This window comes from Macaca fascicularis, chromosome 2, assembly GCF_037993035.2.
Source record: "Macaca fascicularis isolate 582-1 chromosome 2, T2T-MFA8v1.1".
NCBI classification, from domain to species: domain Eukaryota; kingdom Metazoa; phylum Chordata; class Mammalia; order Primates; family Cercopithecidae; genus Macaca; species Macaca fascicularis.
Window position 1 is genome coordinate 2,169,940 of NC_088376.1, and position 21,647 is coordinate 2,191,586.

Below are 21,647 nucleotides of genomic sequence, written 5' to 3' on the forward strand. Positions count from 1 at the left end.
TTTAGTAGAGTTGGGGTTTCTCCATGTTGGTCAGGCTGGTCTTGAACTCCCGACCTCATGTGGTCCTCCCACCTCGACCTCCCGAAGTGTTGGGATTACAGTCGTGAGCCACCACACCCAGACTTTTTTTTTTTTTTTTGAGACGGAGTCTTGCCTTTTTGCCAGCCTGGAATGCAGTGGCACAGTCTCGGCTCACTGCAGCCTCCGCCTCCCGGGTTCAAGCGATTCTCCTGCCTCAGCCTCCTTAGTAACTGGAATTACAGGTGTGTGCCACCATGCCTCGCTAATTTTTGTATTTTCAGTAGAGACAGGGTTTCACTGTGTTGGTCTGACTGTTGTTGAACTCCTGACCTCATGATCCGTCTGCCTCAACCTCCCAAAGTGCAGGGACTACAGGTGTAGCCACTGCACCTGGCCCCTTCTTCCAGCTTTTTTAGTAGTCTTTCTTGTCGCTGACCTGTTCTCTCCCTATTCCCTACCGTCAGGCAGTTTTGAAGCATTTTCTGAGCCTCACCACTTGACTTCCTTCACGCTTTGTCATTGTTTCACTTTTTTAATGTGATTGAGTGAAAGCCAAGGGGAAGAAGAAAAAGAGAAAAAGGGTCGCATTTGAATTACAAAATGCCTTTACACTCCCTGTGGCCTCTGTATACAGATCCCTGCCCCTCTCTCTCTCTCTCTCTCTCTCTCTCTCTCTCTCTCTCTCTCTCTCTCTCTCTCTCTCGCCTGACAAATTCCTTTTCATCCGTCAAAAGCCAATTCTGGTTTTTTTTTTTTTGCCTAATTACTCTCATCTAAATAGAGCTCTGGGTCCCCCTTTCCAGTGTGTTCCACTGGGCCCTGTCAGCTCCTTAACTTGTTTCAGAGTAGTCGTTGTTACTTGTGAGCTCCAAACTGAGACTTTTTTAGGCACTTAATAAATATTTGAATGAGTGAATACATTAGGAGTATTAGAAACAAAATGCTTGGGCCGGGTGTGGTGGCTCACGCCTGTCATCTCAGCACTTTGGGAGGCCGAGGCGGGAGGACCATGAGGTCAGAAGTTTGAGACCAGCCTGCCGAATGTGGTGAAACCCCATCTCTACTAAATACAAAAATTAGCCGGGTGTAGTGGCACGTGCCTGTAATCGCAGCTACTCGGGAGGCTGAGGCAGAAGAATCACTTGAACTCGGGAGGTGGAGGTTGCAGTGAGCCGAAATTGTGCCACTGCACTCCAGCCTGGGCAACAGAGCAAGAGTCCATCTCAAAAAAAAAAAAAAAAAAGAGAAACAAAATACTTGTTCTTCGGTGCGGCAAAGAAATAGCACTCAAGTGTAAATTTAATTTTCTCAGCAAGGCAATTTTACTTTTTGCAGAAAGGGGGCTCCTTGCAGATGGAACAATGGTGAGCGCACACCTGAACAAGGGAGGGGAACGGGTTCTTATTTCTGACACAGGTATCCCCTACTGCTGTGTCGTTCCCCTGTTGGCTAGGGTTGGACCTCACGGTCTAAGCTAATTCCAATTGGCTGTTTGAAAGAGACCAGAGGTATGAGCCAGAGTGGTGGGGTGAGTAGTTTAGTGGGAAGGGTGGTTAGGAACAGGTAACTAAAGGTGACTTAGGTCAGAGCAGGTGACCCGGGTGACTCAGGTCAAAGCAGGTGACCAGGATGAGTCAGGATGGAGCAGGCGACCGGGGTAACAGATGTGAACTACTGATTAAAACTGGTGGAAAAGGTTGTTTACCGAAACTATGCGGAAGTTAAACTTTAAAATGGAGGATAATACTGATTCTTTGAAGAGAAATCTAGAACTCACTGTATCCAACAGGAGAGATTTACGAAGTTTCCGTTATTTTTTCCATTTATGTCATTTCCCTGCTTAGTAACTTCTAGTGTGAAAATACCAAAAACAGGTATCTCTGAGAAGTAGACTTAGGGTTATTCTTTTTTTATTTTAGACTTTATTCTGGTTTGAGTTTTTTGTGATGATCATGTACTACTTTTGTTATATAAGGATAGAAAAAACTATTAACACCAAACCCTTAGAATTTCCAGTTGCTTCCTATGCCCAGCACCTGCACCTTTCTGGCCTCACTCAGCCTAGTTTTTTTTCCATTGCTTGCTACCTCTGCCCTCTGATCTCCTTGCTGTCTCATGAGCTGCATCATACTTACTGTTCCTGTTGCCTGGAATGCCATCTTCTGGTTAGGAAGATGATCTGCTATAAATACTGAGAATACTTGCATTAGAGATTGAATAGTGAGAGTTTAGACTAATGACCTGGGGTCTCATCTTGAACATACGGTGCTTAAGGGATGAGGTTTCTGGGTCAGTTTTACCAGTTGTGATGAACAAGATAAATGGAGTGTTCGTCTTAGCTTTCTAGAATAGTGACCTTAAAAGAGATAGAATAGTGAATGTATCTTCAAACTTGCCTGGGTCTCCACTAGTCTAAAGAAGAAAAAACCCTTTAAATCTGATGCTGTCACAGATGAAATCCTTTCATTCACTGATGTATTCATTCAAGAAATAATGACTCATCACCTACTCTGGGCTAAACACAGCGTCCAGTGTGATGGTGATATAATGGTCAACAAGATAGATACTCACTGGGTCCATGCTTGTGGAGTTTATATGTAGTTAGAGAAGACAGACATTAAAAAAGCAAATCCAGTGTGATGAATGTTGAGATAAGAGGAAATAAAGCTACGCTTGTGGCAGTGAAGAAGTGTCAGAGGTTTCCTGAGAGAATGACATTTAAGCTAGTACTTGAAGTAGGTGTTTGCCAGGTGGAGGTGGTGGAGAGAAGGGAGAGCCATCAGTTCATTCTGGTTTGTCCACGGCTTTCCTGGTTTTAGCACTAAAAGTCCTGTGTCCAGGGAGGTCATGTGCGAAAGCTTCAGATGGCAATTAAAGAAACAATAAGAACAGAAAAACTTAAAGCCCAAAGAGGGAAAGACTGAAATGAGACGAGTCTAGAAAGTTAGGAGCCTGATGATGAACTGTTGGGCTTTACCTTAAGAACCGTGAGAAGGTTTTAAGTAGGAGAATGAAGTGATAGTATTGGTTTGGTTTGGTATTGTATTGTATTGTATTGTATTTGAGACAGTGTCTTGCTCTATTGCCCAGGGTGGAGTGCGGTGGCACGATCTCAGCTTATGGTGGCCTCCACCTCCTGGGTTCGGGTGATTCTCATGCCTCGGCCTCCTGAGTAGCTGGAACAGCAGGCACTCGTGATCACGCCTGGCTAAATTTTATGTTTTTTTCGGTAGAGACACAGTTTCACCATGTTGCCCAGACTGGTCTTGAACTCCTGACCTCAAGTGATCCGCCCGCCTCAGTGTCCCAGAGTGCTGGCATTACAGGCATGAGTCACCACACCCATCCGAGGATGTTAATTTATTAAAAATGGAAAAACTACACATTTTTATTCTCATATTTTTCTGTCACTGGATAGAAATGTTACTAGCAGAGTAAATAATCCAGATGCCTGTCATCAGCCTGCTTTCCAGGCATGAAGAGTAAGCATAGAAGGTAGGAGGCGTGGCTGTGAGGTCATTCCAGTGATCTTTTCCTGAACACAGCAAATACTCTAAATGGTTTTTGTCACCGTGGAAATAGTGCCATCGCGAGACTGATTATTCCAGTGATGCTTCCACTCTTCAGATTATTTCTAGAACTCTTCTTTTTGCATTGCCCTGGGAGCCTCTGGCATATTCTTTAGAGTATCTTCTTCACCAGAGGCAAACTCTTCATCCTTGCCTCTGCCTCTATTCCAGGTCAATTTCTCTTGCTCTCTCCATCCATGTTTGGCCCAACGTGGTTTCTTTGTTTTCCTTAAAAATTCCTTAAATTTTAAAAAACAGATATTGATAGACAGTAAAATTCACCCTTTAAGGTATACAGTTAAATGGATTTTCTTTTTTTTCTGAGATAGAGTCTTGCTCTGTTGCCCAGTCTGGAGGCTGGAGTGCAGTGGCGCGATCTCGGCTTACTGCAACCTCCGCCTCCCGGGTTCAAGCGATTCTTCTGCCTCAGCCTCCCAAGTAGCTGGGATTACAGAAACGCACCACCACGCCCAGCTAATTTTTGTATTTTTAGTAGAGATGGGGTTTCACCATACTGGCCAGGCTGGTCTTAAACTCCTGACCTTACGATCTGCCCGCCTCAGCCTCCCAAAGTGCTGGGATTACAGGCATGAGCCACTGCGCCCAGCCAGTTAAGTGGGTTTTTTAAGTGTATTCACAAAGTTATACAGCCATCTCCACTATCTAATTACAGAATATTTATATCACCTCAGAGAGAAATACTGCACTGAATAGTGGTCACTCCTTATTTCATATCCCCCCCACAAATAACCGCTAATCTATTTTTTGTCTTATGAATGGAATGATACCATATGTGGTCTTTTGTGACTGGTTTCTTTCGTTTAACACAATATTTTCACAGTCCATCCATGTTGTGGCATCTGTCAGTACTTCATTCCTTTTTACAGTCAAATGGTATTCCATTGTATGGACAAAAGAGACAGGGCCTTCTGTATTGTCCAGGCTTGTCCTGAACTCCTGGGCTCAAGTGATCCTCCTGCCTCAGCCTCCCAAGTAGCTGGGATGGTGCACACCTGGGTTATTTTCAGTTTGTTTGTTTGTTTGTTTTGAGACAGCGTCTTGCTCTGTCGCCCAGGCTGGAGCGCAGTGATGTGGTCTCAGCTCACTGCAGCCTCCGCCTCCCGGATTCAAGCCATTCTCCTGCCTCAGCCTCCTGAGTAGCTGGGATTGCAGGTGCCCACCACCACACCCAGCTAATTTCTGTATTTTTAGTAGAGACAGGGTTTCTCCATGTTGGCCAGTCTGGTCTTGAACTCCTGACCCCAGGTGATCCGCCCACCTCAGCCTCCCAAAGTGCTGGGATTACAGGTGTGAACCACCGCGCCTAGACTCTGAGCACAATTTCTTACCTCATTGTTTAAATTTCTACAGTAATAAGTAGGCATCATTCATGTGCAGCCACATTATGGCCTGAAACCATGACCAGTCTGTGAACTTGAGCAGTTTGAATGCATAAGGATGCGTTCTTATGTTACCCAAATTATCGATGCTTTGCTGGTGAAGATTCTGAAACAAAATGTGTCATTAGAAAGTGTTTACTTGTTTCTAAGGGCCTGAAACTACTGAAGGTGTATGGGATATTTATGAGTCTCGATTCAAAGTGTGAGTTTAAATGTTTGTTGGTGCCTCTGTGTTAAAAGCATTACGTTAAATAGTGTCAGATACAGAGATGTGTGGAAAGTGTTACCTGCCAGCCAGTTTAAGAAAAGTTAGGGCCGGGCACAGCGGCTCACGTCTGTAATCCCAGCACTTTGGGAGGCCAAGGCAGGTAGATCACCTGAGATCAGGAGTTCAAGACTAGCCTGACCAACTTGGAGAAACCCCGTCTCTACTAAAAATACAAAATTAGCCAGGCGTGGTGGTGCATGCCTGTAATCCCAGCTACTCGGTAAGGCTGAGGCAGGAGAATTGCTTGAACCCAGGAGGCGGAGGTTGCGGTGATCCGAGATCGCGCCACTGCACTCCAACCTAGGCAACAAGAATGAAACTCCGTCTCAAAAAAAAAAAAAAGAAGAGAGAAGAGAAAAGTTAGAAGCCAGGTGACTGAATTTCAAGGAAGTGTGCAAGTACCATGTGGTTGGTTGGGACTCTGTCATTCTGGGTCCAGTCAGGAGAGAGAAGCCATACAGTCATTTGAACATGAGAAAACATAATTGACTGACTGTAACAGGGTAATTGAGTAATGAGGGATTAGCCAATAACAAAATAAATAGAGCTCTAAAGAATGTTGGAATAGCAAAAGTAAGAAGCAGCTACTAGCCCTAGGGCTGAGATGGACCCTCCCCCTGCCTGGGAAAGAGCACTTCCTTTCCCCAGAGCTGAGGTCCAGACCTTACTGGAGAGAGCATGGTTGTAAATCACCGAATGGCAGAGAAGTTTCTGCCATTTAATGGTTCTTTGTTGGAAAAGTTGCTGGACATCTGCCCTTCAGGGTGCCAAGGAGAATCGTTAACTCTGATACAAAACTGCCCAAAAGGAGTATGTGGGGTGGCTCCCTGTTCCAGTAGACTCAGTGCTGCTGGCCACCTTCCCCTGTTGGAGTCTGATGCCGGAGGAGCTGCCTGCCCATCAGGAGTCTCGTGACAGCTGGAAGCAGGAAGCCAAACTCCTTTTCTTCTGTCACGTCTCTCCAGCGCCCTGTATCGACAGAGCTTAGCATCAGGCCCTGGCAAAGGAAAAGTGCTTAAAGGCCCCAGATCCATTTTCAGAATGGACAGAAAGGATGAATTTGGAATGGAGAGGCACCGGATCAGTAACTGGCATGAGAATGGTATTAACTGCTGTAGGAGAGCAGAGACGGAGCAGAGGTCACATGGCAGTGAGAGAAGTATTTGAGAGAGAGCTTGTAAGATGAGTAGTTTGTTTGTTTGTTTATGTATTTGACAGAGTTTCCTTCTGTCGCCCAGGCTGGAGTACAGTGGCGCGATCTGGGCTCACTGGAAGCTCCATCTCCCGGGTTCACGCCATTCTCCTGCCTCAGCCCCCTGAGTAGCTGGGACTACAGGTGCCCACCACCTCGCCTGGCTAATTTTTTGTATTTTTAGTAGAGACGGGTTTTCACCGTGTTAGCCAGATGGTCTTGATCCCCTGACCTCGTGATCCGCCGCCTCGGCCTCCCAAAGTGCTGGGATTACAGGCGTGAGCCACCACGCCCGGCCAAAATGAGCAGGTTTTTTAAATTGAAGATCGCTTACTGTTTTCATTGCAAAACAGTATCCGTGCATTTTAGAAAAAAATAGAATACAGACAAGTGTTGTTGTCTATATTCTATATTCTAGAAAGAAAGGAAAGGCACTCACATCCAATGTCAACAAAGAGATCCAGTGTTAACTGCTTGATAAAAAATTGTTTTTAAGACAGAGTCTCGCTCTATCACCCAGGCTGGAGTGCAGTGATGCGATCTCGGCTCACTGCAAGCTCTGCCTCGTGGGTTCACGCCGTTCTCCTGCCTCAGCCTCCCAAGTAGCTGGGACTAAAGGCACCATGCCCGGCTAATTTTGTGGTGTTTTTTTTGTGTGTGTGTGTGTGTGTGTATATATATATATTTTTTTAGTAGAAACCATGTTTCGCCGTGTTAGCCAGGATGGTCTCTATCTGCTGACCTCGTGATCCGCCTGCCTCGGCCTCCCAAAGTGCTGGGATTATAGGCGTGAGCCACGGTACCCAGCCTGCTGCTGCTTTTGTATCTTTGCAGAAAACAATTGGTTTTAGGTGTAATAATACTAAACTTTATAAACAGACACTGGGAGAAACTTCCTACTTTTGGTATTTCAACTGCATGAAGTTTATTTGCATAACTTCTTTATAAGTTTGTCAAATAAGCATTATTTTAGTGTTCTTCAAGTGACCTTTAGGAAGAGATTTTCTGATGGAACATTGTATCTTAGAAGTCCATTTTTTCTTGCCAGGCGCAGTGGCTCACACCTGTAATCCCAGCACTTTGGGAGGCCGAGACGGGCAGATCACTTGAGGTCAGGAGTTTGAGACCAGCCTGGCCAACATGGTGAAGCCCCATCTCTACTAAAAATACAAAAACTTAGCCAGGCGTAGTGGCGGGCATCTGTAATCCCAGCTACTTGGGAGGCTGAGGCAGGGGAATCGCTTGAACCTGGGAGGTGGAGGTTGCAGTGAGCTGAGATCGTGCCACTGCACTCCAGCCTGGGTGACAGTGCAAGACTGTCTCCAAAAAAAAAAAAAAAAAAATACAGATAGAAGTCAACTTTACAAGCTAATACCCAATGTCTTTTTTTTTTTTTTTTTTTTTTGAGAGGGAGTCTCGCTCTGTCTCCCAGGCTGGAGTGCAGTGGCGCAATCTCGGCTCACTGCAAGTTCTGCCTCCTGGGTTCACACCATTCTCCTGCCTCAGCCTCCCGAGTAGCTGGGACTACAGGCGCCGCCACCACGTCCGGCTAATTTTTTGGTCTTTTTTAGTAGAGACGGGGTTTCACTGTGTTAGCCAGGATGGTCTTGATCTCCTGACCTCGTGATCCGCCCGGCCGCTAATATCCAATTTCTAATTTAATTTAACTTAATTTAATTTTTAAAAATGGAGACAGCATCTTGCCACGTTGCCCAGTCTGGTCTCTAACTAGTGAGCTCAGGCAATCCTCCCTCCTCGACCTCCCAAATGTTGGAATTACAGCTGTGAGTCACCGCACCAACCCCAAATTTTTTTCTTTTCTTTTCTTTTTTCTTTTTTTGCCTCTGCCTCCTGAGTAGCTGGGATTACAGGCGCACACCACCACGCTCATCTAATTTTTTTGCATTTTTAGTAGAGACGGAGTTTTGCCATGTTGGCCAGGCTGGGCTCGAACTCCTGGCCTCAAGCAATTCCCCGCCTCCGCCTCCTGAGTAACTGGGATTACAGGCGCGAGCCACTGTATCCAGCCTCCCAAATTTTCTAAAGTAGTTTTGCCAGTTTATACTCCTGCCAGCCGTATGTAAGAGTTCTCTTTGTGCCGTATTCCCGGTGACACTTGATTTGAATCAGCCTTCCTGTTTTTTGCCAGTGCGGAAGGTGTAAAATGGTATCTGCTTGAGGCCTTAATTTACATTTCATTAATGTCTGAGGTTGGACATATTCTTATGCATGTGTTCTTTACTTGTCATCTGTGAAATGCCATCTCCCATCCCTACCCACTGTGCCAACAGATAATACAGGTATTACTCCGTTATAGTGGTAGTTAAATAAAGGGACTAAAAGGAAGAGTGTTTTGGCGTTCAGTATGCAACTTGATAAGTGGCAGTAGTTTATTTGCCTAGACTGGCTAACATCGTTTATTTGAAAAACACATTTTGAGTTTTCTATGATGTATATAACATTTTGCTAGGTGCTCCTTGGGAATACAGAGAGCTATAAAATTAGTGTCTTCTTTTTTTTATGTTAGACGGAGTCTTGCTCTGTTGCCCAGCTTGGAGTGCAGTGACGTGATCCCAGCTCACTGCAACCTCCGCCTCCTGGAGTCAAGCGGTTCTACCTCAGCCTCCCGAGTAGCTGGGATTACAGGCGAGCACCACCATGCCCGCCTAGTTTTTGTACTTTTTATAGAGATGAGGTTTTGCCATGCTGGCCGGGCTGGTCTCGAACTCTTGACCTCATGATCCATCCGCCTCAACTTCCCCAAGTGCTGGGATTACAGGCATGAGCCACCGCACCTGGCCTCTTTTTTAAATTTTTATTTTTATATTTTATTTTCTTATCCTCTCTCAAAAATTAGTGTCTTCTCACAAAGAGTAGAGTTCAGTATAGGAAATATGATACATCATAGTAGCTAATAATAGAGGCATAACCTATAAATAATAGAGCTAATAACCAGGTCATAATCTGGTTAATGAGTGTTTGCTGTGTAATACATATAATACAAAAAGTTACCATTATAGACATCATAATCTCTAAAGATGTAAGAACAGAACCACTGTCAATTTGCATTCAATTCTGTTCTGTAGTTTGGTCTTCATTTAATTGTAAATTTAAATAAGGTTCATATGTCATCTACAAAGCAAAAAAGTACAAGGAATTTTTTTAGTGATCTTACTATGAGCAGGTGTGGTTCATTCTTCATAAGCTGGTGATTTTATATAATTTACAGAGTTCCAAAAGCAAATATACAAAAAATGTATATTCAGAGAAATCTAGGTTTTAACTTAGTCCCATCTCTCCCAAAGTAACTATTTTTTAAAATTATGGTTCCTCCGCCAGCTATGGATGGTGATGGATGTCTTCATTTCGATTGTGATAATTATTGCACAGTATATACGTATATCAAATCATCATGTTGAATGTATGCAATTTTTTTTCGATTATATACCTCAGTAAAGCTGGGAAAAAGTTGTGGTTCTTCCATTTAAAAAAAATAGAAATAAGTACACCCAAGTGTGTGTGTGGATGTGTGTGTGTGTGTGTGTGTGTGTGTGTGTGTGTGTGTGTGTATATATTGATATACCTTCTTCCCCCCCCATCTCGCTTTGGTAAATGACAGCTTCCCATATATTTTTTTCCTTCCAACTGATTTTCACTTCATATATCCTGGAGATTACTCCATGGCAATATATAGAGTGATTTTCTCATTTGTTTTTATAGCTTCAAAATACTTGAGTGTAGAATGTTCTGTAGTTAGTTGAGCCATTCCCCTATTTATGGCCGTTTGAGTTGCTTCCGGTCTTTTGCTGTTACTGATAATGCTACAATAACAGCCTAGTGCATGTGTCTTTTCATATTTTTGCAAGTATCTCCTTTGGATAGGTTTTTAGAAACGGGATATATGGGTCAAAAGGTATATATATAGTCGGTACTCCTAAACACTGTGTTATACTGCTTTCCTATGACATGAAAATGGTGGATTATTAGACCTATCCTCACAGAATTTTAGGAGGAAAAAATCAATATAATGCCCTGACTATAATAGAAAAAAAGTAATAAAAGGCAAACAATTTATAATGAAATACATGTTTTTATTTGTAAATACGTGATCACAACTATACTAAAAACCATATGCAGTGACCAGAGACTCGTGTCTGTACATAGGGTGACCACAGTACGGTCTCATCATACGGACTCTGCCGTTGGTGACTCAACCAGCATGAGCGCGGTATGCCTAGTGACATGATTTCCGAAATTGTGAATAAACTTCTTGGTAAAGTCTGAGCAAAAGTACAAGCTCCTCTTGGTTTACATAGCGGTTGCATATCTGGAAAATTCAGTGTATGCTAAAACTGGAAAAATATTTTCATATGTGAAATAGAATTGTGTCCTCAGTTCAGATCATTGTAAGTTTTAAAATGATAAATCAACACGTGGTGGGACACGAGGAGCTGTGCGCACAGTGCAGACATCGGATACCTGTGACCTCTGCTCATTAAATGCCAGCAGAACTGCTTTTCATTCCCAATCATGTTTATTTTTTACTCTCTTTGTTTTGATTCATTTTGCCAGAGGTATTTTACTAGTTTTGCCCAAGACACTATTTTTAGCTTTATTGATATTCTTAGTTGTATATTAGTCTTATATTCAGTAATTTCTTTTTTTTTTTTTTTGAGACGGAGTCTTGCTCTGTCACCCAGGCTGGAGTGCAGTGGTGCCATCTCGGCTCACTGCAAGCTCCGCCTCCCGGGTTCACGCCATTCTCCTGCCTCAGCCTGCCGAGTAGCTGGGACTACAGGCGCCCGCCACTGCACCCGACTAATTTTTTGTATTTTTAGTAGAGACGGGGTTTCACCGTTTTAGCCAGGATGGCCTCGATCTCCTGACCTCGTGATCCTCTCGTCTCGGCCTCCCAAAGTGCTGGGATTACAGGCGTGAGCCACTGCGCCCGGCCATATTCAGTAATTTCTGCTTTTATCTTGATTATTTCCTTCCTACATTCTTTGGATTTATTTTACTGTTTTTTGGACTTCTTAGGTTGGATGCTTCACTTGTTAATTTTTAGTTCTCCTTCATTTTATTTATTTATTTAATTTATTTTTTGGAAACAAGGTCTCACTCTGTTGCCAAGGCTGGAGTGCAGTGGCGACCGCAGCCTCCTGGCTGAAGTGATCTCCTGCCTCAGCCTCCCGAGTAGCTGGGATTACAGGTGCAAGCCTCCACGGCCAGCTCATTCTTTGTTTTTATTTATTTATTTTTTTGAGACAGAGTCTCGCTCTGTGCCTCAGGCTAGAGTGCGGGGTGCGATCTCGGCTCACTGCAACCTCCTCATGGTTTCAAGCAATTCTCCTGCCTCAGCCTCCCGAGTAGCTGGGACTACAGGCGTGCGTCATCACGCCCGGCTGATTTTTGTATTTTTAGTAGAGATAGGGTTTTACCATGTCGCCCAGGATGGTCTTGAACTCCTGACCTCAAGTGATCAGCTTCCTTGGCCTTGCAAAGTGCTGGGATTACAGGCATGAGCCATCGCACCTGGCCTTTTTTTTTTTTTTTTTTTCAGGGTCTTGCTATGTTACCCAGGCTGGAAGTTCTCCTTTTTTGATGTAAACATTCAGAGCTAGCTGGGCACTGTAGTGCACACCTGTAATCCCAGCAATCTGGGGGCCGAGGAGGGTGGATCACTTGAGCCCAGGAGTTCAAGACCAGCCTGGGCAACATAGGGAGACCCTTTCTCTACAGAAAATACAAAAATTAGCTGGGCGTGGTGGCGCACGTCTGTGGTGCCAGCCACTCGGAGGCTGAGGTGGGGGGATCACCTGAGCCCAGGAGGTTGCTGCAGTGAGCCGTGATTGTGCCACTGCACTCCTGCTTGGGTGACAATGAGTCTCAAAAAATATATAAATAAAAAATAAAAATTCAGAGCTGTAAGGGCCTCATATCCTAGCATGGTTTTTTGTTGTGCTGGTGGTGAAATATGCGTAACATAAAATGTTTTAACCATTTTTAGGTGTACAGTTTGGTGACATTAAGTATATTCAGGGTTGTACAGCCGCCGCCGCTGTCCTTTTCCAGAGCGTTTTCATTATCCCCAGCAGAAATTCCGCATCCTGGCCGGGCGCCGTGGCTCAGCCTGTAATCCCAGCACTGGGAGGCTGAGGTGGGTGGATCACGAGGTCAGGAGATGGAGACCATCCTGGCTAACACAGTGAAACCCCGTCTCTACTAAAAATACAAAAAAATTAGCTGGGCGTGGTGGCGACGCCTGTAGTCCCAGCTACTCAGGAGGCTGAGGCAGGAGAATTGCTTGAACCCGGGAGGCGGAGCTTGCAGTGAGCCAAGATAGCGCCACTGCACTCCAGCCTGGGCGACAGAGTGAGACTCCATCTCAAAAAAAAAAAAAAGAAGAAGAAATTCCACATCCATGAAGCTGTAACTACACATGTTGCACTTTCCCCAGTCTCTAGTGACCTTTATTCTACTTCCTATGAATTTGACTACTGTGAGGTATCTCATTTGAGTGAAATTAATACAGTATTTGTGAGGCTGGACATGGCAGCTCACACCTGTCATCCCGGCACTTTGAGAGTCCACAGTGGGAGGATAGCTTGAGCTCAGGAATTCAAGACCAGCCTGAGCAACATCGTGAGACCTTGTCTCTGCTAAAAAGTTTAAAAGTTAGCCGGGGATGGTGGTATGCACCTGTAGTTCCAGCTACTTAGGAGGCTGAGGTGGGAGGGTCGCTGGAGCCCAGGAGGTTTAGACTGCAGTGAGCTGTGATCATGCCGTTGTAATCCAGCCTGGGTGACAGTGAGACCCTATCTCAATTAAAAATACATATATACAGTATTTGTCCTTTTGTGTTTGGCTTATTTTACTTAGCATATTATTTTCAGGGTTCACTCTTATTAATAGTATATATCAGAATTTCATCCGTGAGCCAGGCATGGTGGCATGTACCTGTCGTCTCAGTACAGCTACTTGGGAGGACCAGGTGGGAGGACTGCTTGAGTTCAGGAGCTGAAGGGCTGCGATGCTGTGCTCTGATCATGTCTGTGAGTAGCCACTGTGCTCCAGCCTGGGCAACACAGCAAGACCTCATCTCTTAAAGAAGTTTTTGTGTGTATATATACCACATTTTGTTTATTCAATCCTGCAAGTTTTTTACATATAGTATTTTTTATTTTATTTTATTTTATTTTATTTATTTTAAAGACAGAGTCCTGGTCTGTGTCCTACACTGGAGTGCAGTGGCACCATCTCGGCTCACTGCGACCTCCACCTCCTGGGTTCAAGCAATTCTCCTGCCTCGGCCTCCCAAGTAGCTGGGATTACAGGTGTGCGCCACCACGCCTGGCTAATTTTTGTATTTTTAGTAGAGACGGGGTTTCTCCATGTTGGTCAGGCTGGTCTGAAACTCCTGACCTCAGATGATCCGCCCACCTCAGCCTCCCAAAGTGCTGGGATTACAGGCCTGAGTTACTGCGTCCGGTCTCCTCTTTCATATTTTCTATCTCATTGTCTGCAATTAGTTCATTGTTCATCAGTTCTCTCTAACACTATGTCTGCGCTGCTTTTTACTTCAAATGCTGAGTTTTAGCTTTCACTTATTTTTTCTTATTGGTGAGAAAGAACTTACCAATAAGTTCACCATATAGACTTATTGAAAGTTCTGTATGGTGTTTTCATATTTGCTCTATTCTGCTTTTATTTTCAAGCTGCTTCTATGTGTTCTGTGACACGTCATTCCATATCTGTGTTTTTCAGAGATTTTTCCTCCTCTTGCCATCACCATTTTCAAAATGCTTAAGGTTTTCTTGTTCCTTTCTGTCCAGAGGGATTTATTCCTGATTGGTCGTTATGTGCATTATAGCCTTTTTCAGGCCTAGCCTTAGGTGGGAGGGGAGTCCTGTTAATTTTTCAACCTTAGGCAGTCTGGGTTTTACTACCTGTCCCCTGTGGCAGCCATCAAAGTGGAAGCATGAGGTCTCCGGGGTTTAGTAGAAATCCCTCGAGAATAACTAGATTAGTAAATTGCTTACTCTTTTTGAGTTCCTGGTTTCACTTTGGTTTGGAGCTCTGTGGAATCATCTCTCTTATTTTCCTAGCCCATCCATGCATTTAAAAAGATTTGATACATTATCCAGTCCTTTATTTTAGAGTTTGAAGCGACGTTTTATTTTCCTTCTTTTTTACCAGCCCCAGCTTGTGTTTTCTACATCTCTTTTCTCCCTTTTCCTCTTTTCTTTCTGGCTTTGCTACTAGTGGGACTGATGTTATGGCCATTGTCACCACATGAGAACACCCTTTTCCTTCTGAGTTGTGAACCTTCTATTTAGAAGTGTGTGTTGTCATCTTCAGGTGATTTGGAAATGTTTTCATTCATGCTTTTGCTCTCAAAGGCATTTGAGGCTCTTGTTTTTTTGACTGGGGGAGGGAGGGACCACTGGTGTTGGGGCTCTTGCAGCTTCTTGAGAGATTGTTGAATGTCTGGGTAATTAATTAGTGCTGCGTTACTGCATTCATAATGTACTGAAAAATTAAGACTCACTTGCTATTTATATGAAAAGTAAATAAAAATGTAAAGCGAAATTGTGCTTTTAAAATCATTGTGTTTTTCAATAGTATATGGTTTATACTTGGAGTACTATAGTTGATCCCAGCAGATAATACTAAGTTTAGTAATTTCTACTCTGGGCTGACCGGTTCCAGATACCACTCCGCTGTTGGTTTCTGCTGTATGTTTAGCTACCCCTAGTCTCCTTCAGCAGACAATTGAGGAGTTGTTTGTGTTTGAGCCGTGTCACAGTTAAACAATGGGCCTCTCAGAAGAGTGCAGTGTGTTTGGGGCACACTTTTTGTTTCGCCTACTTGTTTTTCACTGAAAAGTAGCAAAAAGTGTTTGAACAGATTTAGAGAGAAGCACTAGTTACTGTTTGCTCTTTTTTTTATAAAACATTTTTGACTAATGGTTGAGCAAAACATAAGGTAAATCAGTGTTTCACCATGAATTATTTTTATACCTAATACTATTTTTGGCTAACATATAAGATGAACATAAAGAACCTTACCACAGTCTCATTTGGTACTTTTCAGGCATTTGACACTGTCAGAAGCAGCAATTCACACACAAAAAGTGCTGTTTTTTGGAAAAGAGAACTGAAGGTCATGAATCAGATGTGAGGGGAAAAGTATAAACCTTTCTAAATATATTTTTGTTAATATGGGGTAGTTTATGTTGTCTAGTGCTGTTTGATTAAGAAAACAAGTTCAGGCCGGGCACAGCGGCTCACGCCTGTAATCCCAACACTTTGGGAGGCCAAGGTGGGTGGATCACCTGAGGTCAGGAGTTTGAGACGAGCCTGACCAATATAGTAAAACCCCATCTCTACTCAAAAATAGAAAAATTAGCCAGATGTGGTGGTGTCTGCCTCCCAGCTACTTGGGAGGCTGAGACAGGAGAATTTCTTGAATCCAGGAGGCAGAGGTTGCAGTGAGCCAAGATGATGCCACTGCACTCCAGCCTAGGTGACATTGAGACTCCATCTCAAAAAAAAAAAAGAAAAAGAAAACAAATTCAATTAGCTGGGTGTGGTAGTGCATGCCTGTAATCCCAGCTACTTGGGAGGCTGAGGCAGGAGAATCCGGGAGGTGGAGGTTACAGTGAGCCAAGATCGTGCCACTGCACTCCAGCCTGGGGGACAGAGCGAGACTCCGTCTCAAAAAAAAAAAAAAAAAAAAAAAAAAAAAAAAGGCAAATTAAAGAATAGTATTTCATCTGTGGATAGAGTATGGTACCATAAATCAGCAAACATTGCCTGGTACATGCACAGTACTTGCCTTTGAATTGCTTGAGGTCTTAGGTAGGAAAAGCAGATAAAATAACTAAGGGTTTATAGTTGTAATTGGTCGCGGAAGAATGGCCCAGTGTATTAGCATATAGTAAGAAAAAAGAGCATGAGATTAAGAGTTGTTAGGAAACTTGAGTTCTGGTCTTAGTTCTGTTAGTAATTAGATTGATGTGCCTTTAGGCTAACCACTTACTTTTTTGGAAAGTTGGTTTTTTTCCACATATAAAACAAGGCAAATGGACTAGATGACTTAATCCTTCACAATCTTAATATCATCCGAATTTGTTTTCCCGTGTAACTCGAGTTTAGAGGATGTGAAGGATCTTTTTGGGCAAGGAATGACCTTAGGAAGGAAATCATTTTCACTAAGCCTTGAAAGATTTGGTTGGGTAGATAAAAGGAAAAAGAAAAGCTAAGAATGCAGAAATCGATACATAAAAATTACTTAGGCCAGGAAAGTCTTTGGTGTATTTGAGGAATATGAGGCACAGGATTGACGTGCATTCCATGAGATGAGATTGACTCAGCAGTTTGGAGTTGAGTGGCCATAATGCCAGAGTTTAGTCCTCAGTCTGTAGGTTATGGGCAGCCAGTCAGGATGATGTGTAGCCAGGGAGAGCCATAGCACTTGTTACTTTTAGTCAACTTCTGCATGATAATTAAGGTATATTTAACCAATTCTGACTTCTTTCTCCCAACAAAAAACTGAACACAGAGGAACCCTCTAGGGAGCTAGTTATTAGGTGGTACAAAAGTAATTGCGGTTTTTGTCATTGCTTTCAATGGAAACTACTTACTTTTGCACCAACCTGATAGAATTTCTTCAACAATAGAGACTGAGAGAAACCCAGAGATGAAGTGGTAAGTCCTCAGCTAAGTAGGTGGCAGAGGCATCAGTGTTGTATCGAAGGTTGTGCTTGTATTTACTAAGATCTAGTCACTCATGTGGTGTATTAGAATTGTTGCGGCATATTCGTCATCTTGAATAATTTCATTAGGGACATCTCTGACTCAAGTTTACTGTTAAATCTGGGATTTGTTTAGGCAAGTATTGCTTAAAGGGTAAGTCATGTTAATTGGAATTTCTTTGAGACAGCTCATTCAACGTGATAGTGTATAGTCACTAAAAAGTTCTGAGAACGCAATGCTCTGGCTCCTGTTTCGTTCTACTAGACGGAATATGTGCAGAAAATTAAAAAGTTACTGCACAGTATACTAATATTGAGCAGTAGGAAAAAATAATTTTTTTTTTTTTTTTTTTGAGACGGAGTCTTGCTCTGTGGCCCAGGCTGGAGTGCAATGGCGCAATCTCGGCTCACTGCAACCTCTACCTCCCGGGTTCAAGCAATTCTCCTCCCTCAGCCTTGTGAGTAGCTGGGACTACAGGCGCGCACCACCATGCCCAGCTAATTTTTGTGTTTTTAGTAGAGACGGGGTTTCACTGTGTTAGCCAGGATGGTCTCGATCTCTTGACCTTGTGATCTGCCTGCCTCAGCCTCCCAAAGTGCTGGGATTGCAGACGTGAGCCACCGAAGGATAACCAAAGTATAAGGAAAGGCTGTGTTCTGAAGGTTGCTGTGTAATGTCATTTGCTTAGAATTTAGCATTGCTTCTCGTAAGAATGAAAGTGTGTCTCTGGCTAAGCCACGAAAGCCTACTCATCTTTCTGATACTGTAATGAAAAGCGATATAGTAAATACCATTGCACGTATTTGGATTTTTCAACACGTTAAGGATTGAGGAGGTTTTTGTACCCTAGCTTGGAAATCTAGCTGTTGCTTATTTGTTCTGTTAAAATGTGTTCTATCGAGTATAAGATGAAATAAATATGAGTCTTCTGCCACCTCCATAAAACATCAAAGCATTTGGGGTATGTCGGTGAAGTATAAAGATGGAGTACACTTTAAAGCAGCAGTTCTCAAAGTGTGGTCTGCGGTATCATGGGGGAGTCTATGATGTCGAAACTTTTTTCAGAATATTCTTAACACCTTATTTGCTTTCACACTGTGTTGACAAATGGATTGATGGAGTAAAAGCAGAAGTGGGTCAAATTGCTCGTTACTTTAACCCATACCAAGGCCATGGCCACGTGCTTGCGGTAAAGTACCAGCCTCACGTAATAACATAATGGAACAATAAAGTTATTGATCAAGTATTCTATATAGCAAAATGGGAAGCACTCATAAGGTACTTCTGCATACCAAGCAGGAATCGTTGTCTTGGAGATAACCACTTTTGCGAGAGAGCTAAACTAGCCCTCTGTTTCATGGAACACCTGTTTTTATTTGAAAGAACAACTGACCCACAAATTCTGGTGGTTCAACTGAGGTATTTTGCAGACATTTCCTCAAAAATAGTGACAGAATGTGTTGCTTCTGATATAATTTAGGCTTTTAAGCAAAAATTAGAGTTTTAGAAAACTTGTATCCGCTATGTTGATTTTAGCAGTTTCCCAGCACTTGAAAGACTTTTCTGATGAGATGGGTGGTGATATTAATGAATGTGATTTTATTTTTACTGCACAATGAAATGTGTCAACATTTGGAGTATCTTCAAAACCCAGGGAACAATATTTTCCAAAAACCGACACATGACATCGTAAAACTTCTGCATAGGTAACAGATTCATTCAGAATTCAAGAGAATCAATTGGCTTCATGTAATAGAGTAAAAAGGATTCATTGCTGTGGTTTCAGATTCCACAGCTAACCTTTTAGGAAGGTCAGGTTTAGTGTCATACCGAAGAAGAAAATCCACAATTATGTGAAAGCTGTTAAAATGCTCCTGCCTTTTCGAAAAGGTGGTATCTGTGTGAGACCAGATGTTTTTCATCATCCTCAGCTAAAACAACGTAGCACAACAGATTGAATGCAGAAGCAGATCTATCATCTGGCTGTCTTCTACCACACCAGACATGAAAAAGACTGGCCGAAATGTCAAAGAATATCAGTCTTCTCACTCAACTTACTTTGTTTTGGGAAATAGTCATTTTTCATAAAAATGTATAACATGTAATGGGTTTGTTGTTATTTTTAAATGAATTATTTAAACAACTTGTTTTTTTTTGTTTGTTTGTTTTGCTTTGTATTTTTGAGACAGATTCTCACTCTGTCACCCAGGCCGGAGTGCAGTGGCGTGATCTCGACTCACTGCAACTTCTGCCTCCCAGCTTCAAGCGATTCTCCTGCCTCAGCCGCCCAAGTAGCTGGGATTACAGACATGCGCCACCGTGCCCAGCTAATTTTTGTATTTTTAGTAGAGACGGGGTTTCACCATGTTGGCCAGGCTGGTCTCGAACTCCTGACCTCAAGTAGTCCCCGACCTCAGCCTCCCAGAGTGTTAGGATTACAGCGCGAGCCAAGGTGCCCAGCCAATAACTTGTTTCAATGTCTCATGCAGTAAATATAGATAGATATAACCCTCATCAACAAAAACTCTTTGGACTCTTCATTAATGTTTAAGAATGTAAAGGGTATTGTGGCCAAAATGTTTTGAGAACGGCTACTTTGAAGGAGCTGAGTAGCTTTGATAGGCCTGTGTTGAGAGCAGATACTGATAAGGGGAATGCCTGACCTAACTTAAAACAAGTATGTGTTGGTCCTTCCCACTAGGTTATGAACTCTTAGAGAAGACACAGGGTGTCTTTCATTTTCTCTAATGTCTAGCATAGAGTCTTATAAGTAGTAATGATGGTAACAATTGCAAAGGCTTTTTATCTTTGTTAGTTCATTTGATGTTTATTCTGTGAGTAGATATTAATTTGAGATATAATTTGCGCAGCCTAAAATTTACCATCTTATAAAGTATACAATTGAGTGGTTTTAGTATATTCACAAGGCTGTGCGACGCTCTCCGCTGTCTTCATACTGAACCTTTGCATCCCCCAGAGAAACTTCATACCCATTAGCAGCCACATCTCATTTCCCTCACTCCGTAGCAACCACTCGCTAATCAGCCGTGTTTATGAACTAAATCCCTTTCCATCTCTGTGATGCCCCTGTTCTGGACATTTCATGTGAAGTAGAATCCTACAATATGTGGCCTTTTATGGCTTTTTTCCACTTAGTGTTCAGGGGCCATCCATCTTGCAGCATGTATCAGTACTTCTTTTTGTGGCCAAACAATATTCCATCTTATGGACACACCACATTTTGGATATCCGTTCATCAGTTGATGGATATTTAGGTCTATCTTTTGGCTATTATGAATGCTTCTGTGAACTTTCATATAAAGTTTTTGCGTGAACATATGTTTTCAGTTCTCTTGGCTGTATACCTGGGAGTGGAATTGCTGGATCACATGGTAGCTCTGTATTTAATTTTTGAGGAACTTACTAACTCCCTTTTTAATAGAGTTTTTATTAGGGGATGATTTTAGATGTACAGACAAATTGCAAAGATAGTGCATTTCCTGTATACCTGTCACCCGGCTTCCTCTGATGTTAACATCTTACATAACCGTGATACGCATGTCAAAACAAAGAAGCCAGTATTGGTGCCTTACTGTTAACTAAATTCTAGGGTTTATTTGGATTCTACTAGTTGTTTCACCAGTGCCCCTTTTCTGTTCCAGGATCCAATCCAGGGTGTCATGTTGCATTTATGGTTCTGTCTCCTCTGATCTGTTACAGTATCTCAGTGTTGGTTTTCATGTCCTTGACAGTTTGGAGGAATGTAGTGGTCAGGAGTTTTGTAGCATATCCCTCAATTGGGGTTTGTCTGGTGTTTTCTCATGATTAGACTAGGGCTGTGGGTTTGCGGGAAGAACACCACAGAGGCGAAGTGTGTGCCCCATCACATTAGATGAGGGGATAAGTAATAGGGTCACGACTTGCCGCTGGCGATGTCAGCTGTGGTCACTTGGGTAATAAATAAGGCATGTTTGCTGGGTTTTTTCACTGCGAAGTTATTTTTCCCTTGCCATACACTGTTCTTTGGAAACGAGTCACTAAGTTTTGCCTTCACTCAAGAGGAAACATGGATTAAGCTGAAACTCCTAGAGGGAGATGCATTTACCTATTTTATTTGCAATTCTTCTGTAAGAAAGATTTGTTCCTTTTCTCCCATTTATTTACTTACTCATTTATTTATGTCAGGATGGAATAACATATTTATTTGATACTTTGGGTCATAATCAAATAGTATACTAATTTGCTCAAATCATCCCAGCATTGGCCTATGGAAGATCTTTCCTGTGTCCCTTTGGCATTTCTTCATCCTTTTAAAGTGCTCCCTTGCCTTCTGACACTGCAGCATGCTCTGGGCTCATCTTGCATTTTCCCTGTCCCACGCCTAGAGTCAGCCATTTCTTCAGGGAGTCATGAGACTTGGTGAAGTGATTTGCCCAAGGT

At 42.9% G+C, this 21,647-nt stretch overlaps 1 protein-coding gene across 2 annotated transcripts in view; it reads left to right on the plus strand.

The window, feature by feature from the left end:
* Positions 1-21,647, plus strand: part of PAK2 (p21 (RAC1) activated kinase 2) — a 92,407-nt gene that overhangs the window by 16,845 nt on the left and 53,915 nt on the right. The window lies entirely within an intron of this gene.